Source organism: Lycium barbarum, chromosome 6, assembly GCF_019175385.1.
Source record: "Lycium barbarum isolate Lr01 chromosome 6, ASM1917538v2, whole genome shotgun sequence".
Classification (NCBI taxonomy): domain Eukaryota; kingdom Viridiplantae; phylum Streptophyta; class Magnoliopsida; order Solanales; family Solanaceae; genus Lycium; species Lycium barbarum.
This window is the reverse complement of record NC_083342.1, coordinates 46,984,361-46,992,828: the sequence shown is the minus strand read 5'-3', so window position 1 is coordinate 46,992,828 and position 8,468 is coordinate 46,984,361.

Below are 8,468 nucleotides of genomic sequence, written 5' to 3'. Positions count from 1 at the left end.
CATCAAGTGTGGCCCTAGGCCTTTCACAAACCGGTGCACCCGATCGCCCATATCCGCTACCATGGCCGAAGCATACCTAGCCAAGGAATTGAAGCGGAGACTATACTCTGTAGCACTCATGCTACCTTTCCTCAGATTCAAGAATTTATCGGCCCTAGCTCGCCGAACTTCTGGTGGCATATAATGACGGAGAAAAGCATCAATAAACTCTTGCCATACCGGTGGAGGTGCATTGGCTCCCCGCGAAGCCATCCAAACCGTATACCACTGGATTGAGACATCCCTCAATCTATATGACGCTAGCTCCACCGATTCGGTGTCGAAGCATGTATCAACCGGAGTGTCCTTAGCATACCATCAATAAAGTCCTGGGGATCCTCCTCCAGTTTCGACCCAAAGAATTCCGGGGGTTTCAAAGAAATGAAGTCATGGGCCCTTGGACTAACAGCCCTGTCACCTTGCCCTGCGCTTGGCCTCTGAGTCTGGGCCGCAACCAACTGAGTCAACAAATTAATGGCCTCTCTCACGTCTTGGCCCGAAGCGTTCGGTGGAGGAGCTGTAGCCGGGGCTGAGGCTCCCACGTGCTCCTCGGTAATAGGCACTGTCTGGGAGGACTGAGATTGAGCCGCACTCTGGGACTCATCTTCCTCTACTACCGGTGGCGGTGCTCTTTCAGCCCGTTTTTCTGCCACCGTCTTGCCCTTTTGGGGTGTTGTAGCCTTTTTCTTTTTAGGCATCTCTGAAATACATAACACACGATTTAGGAACAAGAATTTCTTACATCATAGCTCTATCACACGATTCTTATGAAAAAAGAAGGTCATATATTCCTAAAATGTCTGCAGCTTCTCGTTTATAAGTGTCGCGCGCAACACACCCATAACCAAGACCCTAATAGACACGGCTCGTAGACACATACTAGGACTGAACTGCTCTGATACCACTTTTGTCACGACCCGGCTAGGGGGCCGCGACGAGCACCCGGTGCTACCCCACCCAAGCACCCCCTTATTGTACATAACATAACATATAGGTGAACCATAAGTCAATTCGTGCTTTTCTTATCGTTAATCATATTGATCCTATTAGACGACCATCATCATTTAACATATCATAGGCATCTATGCAACATCATAAGTACAAGGCCGACGTCGCTAACAAAAGATATACAAAACATGGGCCGACATGGCCGAACATCTTTACCCACATACACATGACTACGAGCCTCTAAGAGTATGACATATCGTATGAGCGGGACAGGACCCCGCCATGCCCATAATTATATACACAAAAGAATAAGAACCCAAAAGCTACGGCTCCGAAAGAAATGGAGCTCTGCTATGCAATCTCTGAATAAGCAGCTATGGATCAAGTCTGTCTCCCTGTGCACCTGCGGGCATGACGCAGCGTCCACAAACAAAATGACGTCAGTACGAAGAATGTACTGAGTATGTAAAGCATGATCAACATCAATATAGAAGCATAATAGATATCATATGAAATAGCATAGGAGGGGAGACAGTAATATCATCATCATCATGTCGCTTACTTGCATACATCGTCGTTCGTATCCCATAATAATAGCCATACCACCTTGTGTTCATATTCGTATACATGCCCTTACTAATTCTTATCACACTCATATTCATATTATATACATGGTCATATTATATACATAGTATTTACATAGCATACCCAACCTCTTAGGATCGGTGTGTCATACATACTTGGCTAACCAAGGCTCAAGATCATACATACCTGGCCCTACCAAGGCGTCAGGGTTATTCGTACCATCTGCAGAGGTGTGCGCGCGTTTCGTAATCGTATACATACTTTATACATAGTCATATACATATAGTCTTACCCGGCATCATAAGCTCGGGGTCTTATCATAGCCCTTCATAGGCATACATATACATATATCATAGCTCGTAAGCATCTCTAATCTCATTTTACTCTTATCATCATTACTATCCTCATCATTATCGTTACATCTACATTATGGAGTTACTCGTCATACGAGGAACATAGTATAATCATAGTACATATCAAGGGTCGTGAGCTTATGAGCTCGGAATGTCAACCATATGAAGACAACATACTCATGTAGAGGAATTAGGAATTTGGCCAAGAACCATGCCTTATGAAAGAAGGGTTACTCTTACATACCTTTCCGTCAAACTATTCTACACTTGCACGTTCCCTTCCAATGCTAGCGTTTATACCTTCATTAATATCATAAAAATGGCCATTAGTCATTCACATTATCCACATTATCTAGATTCCTCAATTTGCCTCTAATTCACCCACATTCATGGTCGTAACACCCATCTTCGTCCATTCGTCTAAAGTGTTTAGTTCATGATCTTAATACTATTTATAACACATTCATATCACAACACAACAACATTCATAACTCAATTCAAACTATTTCTCAAAATGTCACTATTCATCATTCATGACCTAGTTGACCACATTTTCTACAATCCATGTATTTTAATTCTCCAATACCTTAAACATCTTGTAAAAATCATGAATCTTACCTTAGAAGTTGTAGGAACAAGCTTTGGTTGATAATACTCCTCTTTGAGCAAAATCCTAGTTTTTCTCCATTTGGATTTTTTTGACTTGGATGATCCTTGATGATTCCCTTATCCTTGATTTACTTGTCTTAATGTTATTGATGGCTTATAATCCTTGAAAACGCGTATAATAAATGTAGAGAGAAGTGGTGTAATGTTGTAATGAAATATGACAAGTCTTGTTCCTCATATTTAATGACTTGTGAAATCTGTGCTGGGTGAACAGTGGTCGTCCATGGAGGTTTACGGACCGTATTCCACTATACGGCTCATCCTCCATGGGCGTATTTAGCCATTTCCAGAACAAGAAGCTGGGCTGCCTTCATGGTGGTTTACGACCATGGTTTACGGGCAGTAAATCACTTTACGGTCCGTCCACCAGGTCGTATTTAACCATTTCCTCGGCTGGCAGAATGTCGAAGCCTTGCATGGCAGTTTACGACTGCCAGTTTACGGAACGTATTGCACTTTACGGTCCGTATTTTGCAATATACGACCACTGGGCAGTTGCAATTCTGCAACTTCCCATATTTCTTAGACTTCTCATTTTTAATCACCCCCGTCCATGCACATGCATTGCTCACCTTGTATCTCATCTTAATTTAGCCAACTTCCTCGTCTCACATCGGATACTTTCAAAATCTCGCCTAAGGTCATCAAACGTCGTTTCTTGCTCATGGAAGTCATGCACTCATATTCATCACTAGTTCGTTCTCTTGCGTACCAACGGAAAATTTTCTGAGGTGTAACACTTTCTCCCCGAGCGCCCTTCTTCACTTGTTATCTTATAGTATCAACCCTAAAGTTCGTGAAATATTCCTTTAGACGTGCAAATCCTTTCTATTCTTAAATCATCTTTTTGGAAAGCTTCTCCGTGTCCAAGACAACCGTGTCAGTATGACCACACATTTATCCCTTTATATACCTCTCGAGAGCTGGAAATCTCTTAGTATTGTTGCAAGGCCTAATCATTCTTTCTCTTACTTCACATTCCTAGTTGTGGTTACTATCCTTTTGTCCCACTTATCGAATCTATTCCCTAACCCCACACATTCGTCTTTTATTCCATACTACCATCCTTTATCCCTTTTGCTTTCTTATCTTCTAATTTTTATCCAATTAATCCCTTGCCTTGCCCGTCGTCTCTCTTGAAAGCTTCACCCACCCTGGTTTGTTACACTTTTCCCTTTTCTCAAGACATTCTAATCTCTTTACTTTCTATATATTCACTTTCTTCCTTTCCCCGATATTATCACATTAAGGCTTTCCAACTCTAACCTGTAGTGAAAGTAACATCAACTTACCTTGCAACATTTGTCACTTCAACTTCACTACCCTGTTCGATTGATGCCTTCAGTATACCGCAACGTTGGTTGCTGGGACACATATACCGGTTGGCGCAGCCACATATAGGATGTCATACACATACATATATATATATATATATATATATATATATATATATATATATATATATATATATATATATATATATATATATATATATATATATATATATATATATATATATATGTTTACTAACGCCTCGCTTACAAAGTACTTCCCAATACTATTCGAACTCATCCTAATTCTAGAGCTGTGATGCACCTTCTTTCTCTTTGCCAGTCTGGTCCACCTCATCCTTCGCAATCTTTTGGGGTTTCCAACCACTCCGCATACTCCAATTTCCCTTAGGCTACTCTAGCTTCTCATCTGTCTCTTATGTCTAAATTTGTAGGACTCTTAATATACTTCCCATATATATATATATATATATATATATATATATATATATATATATATATATATATATGTTTACTAACGCCTCGCTTACAAAGTACTTCCCAATACTATTCGAACGCATCCTAATTCTAGAGTTGTGATGCACCTTCTTTCTCTTTGCCGGTCTGGTCCACCTCATCCTTCGCAATCTTTCGGGGTTTCCAACCACTCCGCATACTCCAATTTCCCTTAGGTCACTCTAGCTTCTCATCTGTCTCTTATGTCTGAATTTGTAGGACTCTTAATATACTTCCCAGGGGGTCACCCATCTTAGTATTTCTCTCAACCCAGCACGTTAACCTTGGAGTGCTAATGGGATCCGGTGCGTGAGTGCTGGTACGATCACATCCACCCTACTGCGTGACCTTTATCGCATGACCTAGAACCAGTTGAAGTTCGAACGGGCCTCAATAAATTATCATAATGCATCTCCCTCCGGATTAAAAGGATTTCTTACTCTTCCGACTAAGCAAATGCTATTTTGGCCTTTGAAATCCTTAATAATCACCTTCAATCTGCACGTATGACTACTTTTCATCCTAGCTTTGAAGATTCCCAATGGTGGCGAAAGCATCTTAATCGCAGTTACTTCCAAATATTTAAGTCACTGATCCTCTTTAGGATTTCCACTCATCACTATCCAATATTACCCTGAAGTAATTATATATGCACATAAGAAATTTCCATAGAAGACTCATATACCTGTAGCCGATCGGTCCTTAGCCTGATCTGGTGGGCTATAGAGTGAAGTGTGCTCTTCATCCTTGTCTTCCCACTGTCTACTAGTCTTGCCTAACATAATACTAAAACGTAGGGAAAATTTAGATGTGCCAAACTTTGTACTTCCTCAATTACGTCTTCGTCCATAGGAGTCTCGTCAACCCTTAAATGGGTCTTTGTCATATGATTTCTCAGTCGGGTCTCCTCCTACTAGAGCCACATCCTTCGATGGGTCCGCCTCAATGGAATAGCTGATGCTCTTTCTTATACCTCTTAACATCCTCGATCCTCAGTCGACGGGTGATACAAGTCTCATGTCCCCCTTCGGAGCCTCACTTACGCTCCTATTAACTGAACTTATCCTCTTCCCCAATAAAATCCTGCAATTTAACAAAAATCGTACCAAGAACGAGCTTTCCTATCATTGGCTCTACTGCATGATCTATGATCAGAAAGAAAGATGACATCCTAAATGTCCTATAGCTTCCTGTTTATAGATGTGGTGCACAACACACCGATAAACAAGACTCTACTGGACACGGTCTGTAGACACTCTCAGGATGAACTGCTCATATACCACTTTTGTCACGACCCAAACCGATGGGCCATGACTAGTGCCTGAGCTGGGCACCCGTATACGACCCGCTAGATATAATCAGACTGAAACTGAAAACAATATGGCACTCTATAAAAGCATGCTATGAACTCATCATGTCATACATCAAAGAGAACCTGTCTCCTGAGAAGCCATAGCTAACAAAAACATAACAAATATGCAAGCCGACAAGGCTTCCACTATACACGGGGACATCCAAGATGAACTACATCGATATAGCTGACCAAATCGTATATAAACAACCCACAAATGTCTACAGACCTCTAAGAGTATAACCAAGTCCATGTCAAAAGGTTTGTACCAAAATAACTCAAGCTCCGGAACAATGGAGCTCTCTAAACCGTTGGGCAGAAATCCTAAGCCGGAGGATCACCAAGCTAAGTGTCTGTACCTGCAGGCATGAAACGCAGCCCCCGAAGAAAGGGGGTCAGTACGAATAGTGTACTGAGTATGTCAGGCATGAAATCGACATATACATAAAATCCTGGAAAACATTTGAGACATGTCAATGAATGGGCAAAATAAATGCATCAGTATAGCTATATCAAAGAAACACATATATCCATAGAAAAATCACAACAAAGGCCACAGCGTCACCCCCTGTCAACTGTGTCGTACATATACATATCACGACAAAGGCCACAGCGCACCCCTTGTCAACTGTGCCATATATATACACATCACAACAAGTGCCACAGCACACCCCCTGTCAACTGTGCCATATATATACACATCACAACAAAGGCCACAGCACACCCACTATCAATTTTGCCATATATATACACATCACAACAAAGGCCACAGCACACCTCCTGTCAACTGTGCCATACATATACATATCACAACAAAGTCCACATCACACCCCCTGTCAACTGTACCATATATATACACATCACAGCAAGGGCCACAACATCACCCCCTATCAACTGGGCCTTATAATACACAACAAAGGTCACAGCGTCACCCCCTGTCAACTGTGCCTTATATATACATGAAGAATGAAAATGAGTGTAGTGCATAATCAAAATGAAATAATAGAGCTCTCTGTAATGTCACAAAATAGCTATATACATATATTATACTCATGGCATGCATAAAAGTTCAAATGAAAACTATCGCTTTATCCCACATTGGAGGAACAATTTATAAGGTGAGATCAACAGCAATGAAATAAATCGAGAAAATCATGAAATAGCTTAACATTTTCACATCATCGTTGAAATCATATTTGAGACCTTTAAGCATAAAATCATCCTCAACGTAATCCTCATAAAAACATTCTCATTTTTAATATCATAAAAAGCTTTAAAAGTCATAAACATCTAGCTTTTGAAATCAAGGAGGTTATGAAACACTTATGGACTCATACCATAGGAATCATGCCTTTGAAAGAAAAGGGACGAGCCTTAACATACCTGTTTGACTTCCTACTAGTTACGCTTATCCGCCCGAGATCGTAAGTCTACATTCGAGAGCAATTACACTAACGTTAGACTCATCACCGTACACTTGTCCTATGTTTTCAAATTAAACTATTTTATATCCTGCCGGGAATCGGGCAACATCTCCCTTTTTTATATGCCTAACCCGAAATCTCAATTCAATGACCAACAACAACAACAACAATACCAACATCAATAATATCATTTCCAACACCAATATGTACCATAAAATAGCCCACACGCTGTTTTCCAACTTCCATAACTAACCAACTTACTACACAATTGTTTAACGACTTTGTCTCCGAGAATAAGCCTTAACTAATACCAAAAGAGAAAGATTCATACCCTTTTTATCTTGTTAAGAAAGCAATATCCTCAATATCCACGCTAAAATCCACCGCAAAACAATACTAGAATCACAACCATGCTTTGTCCGGACCTAAACTAATATTCCATCACTTGAAAATTGCTCACTTTTTGGTACTCTCACTCTGCCTACTGTGTCACAACCCAACCCCGTAGGCCATGACTAGTGCCCGACCTGGACACTCGTATATGTACCAGTTGGATATAATCAACCTGAATCAAAGAACAATATGGAAACTTGCAAAAAAACTCCAAGGTTCATAACGTCGTCATATATATATATATATCCAGATAAACTGTCTCCTAAGGAGTCACAACTAATCAAATCATAAAATGTTACGCAAGCCAACAAGGCTACCACGACATATCAATATCATATGCAAGCCGACAAGGCTGCCAATATAGATGAACATCATATCATAGCACATCGTATAGACACAGCTGAACAGAACTTATACACAACCCACACATATGTCTACAGACCATTAAGAGTATCGATAATGAAATATTCTTACACCTCGGAAATGTTTCGCGAGCCTACAATGAATAGACCAATGAAGGGTATGAGTGTGAGATGTTTTACTAAGTAGGGAATGGCTAATTATGAATTTTTGGAAATAAGAGAGTGGCGGAATTTTATTTCAGCACAGTGGTCGTAAAGTGATTTACTGCCCGTAAAGTGATTTACGGACCGTAAAGTGCCTTCGTCCTTCAACATTTCAAAAATTTTGACTTTCTGTTAAATGTTGAAATGGTCAAATACGACCCAGAATACGGACCGTAAATCAAAATACGGCCCGTAAACTGAGTCGTAAACTGCCAGGATTTCCAGCCGACCTTTCTGTTTCTAATATGCTTAAATACGACCGTGGAGGACGGACCGTAAACCAGTATACGGTCCGTAAACTGTGGTTTACGACCACTGTACACCCCGACTGTTTTCATTAATAATCAGATTTT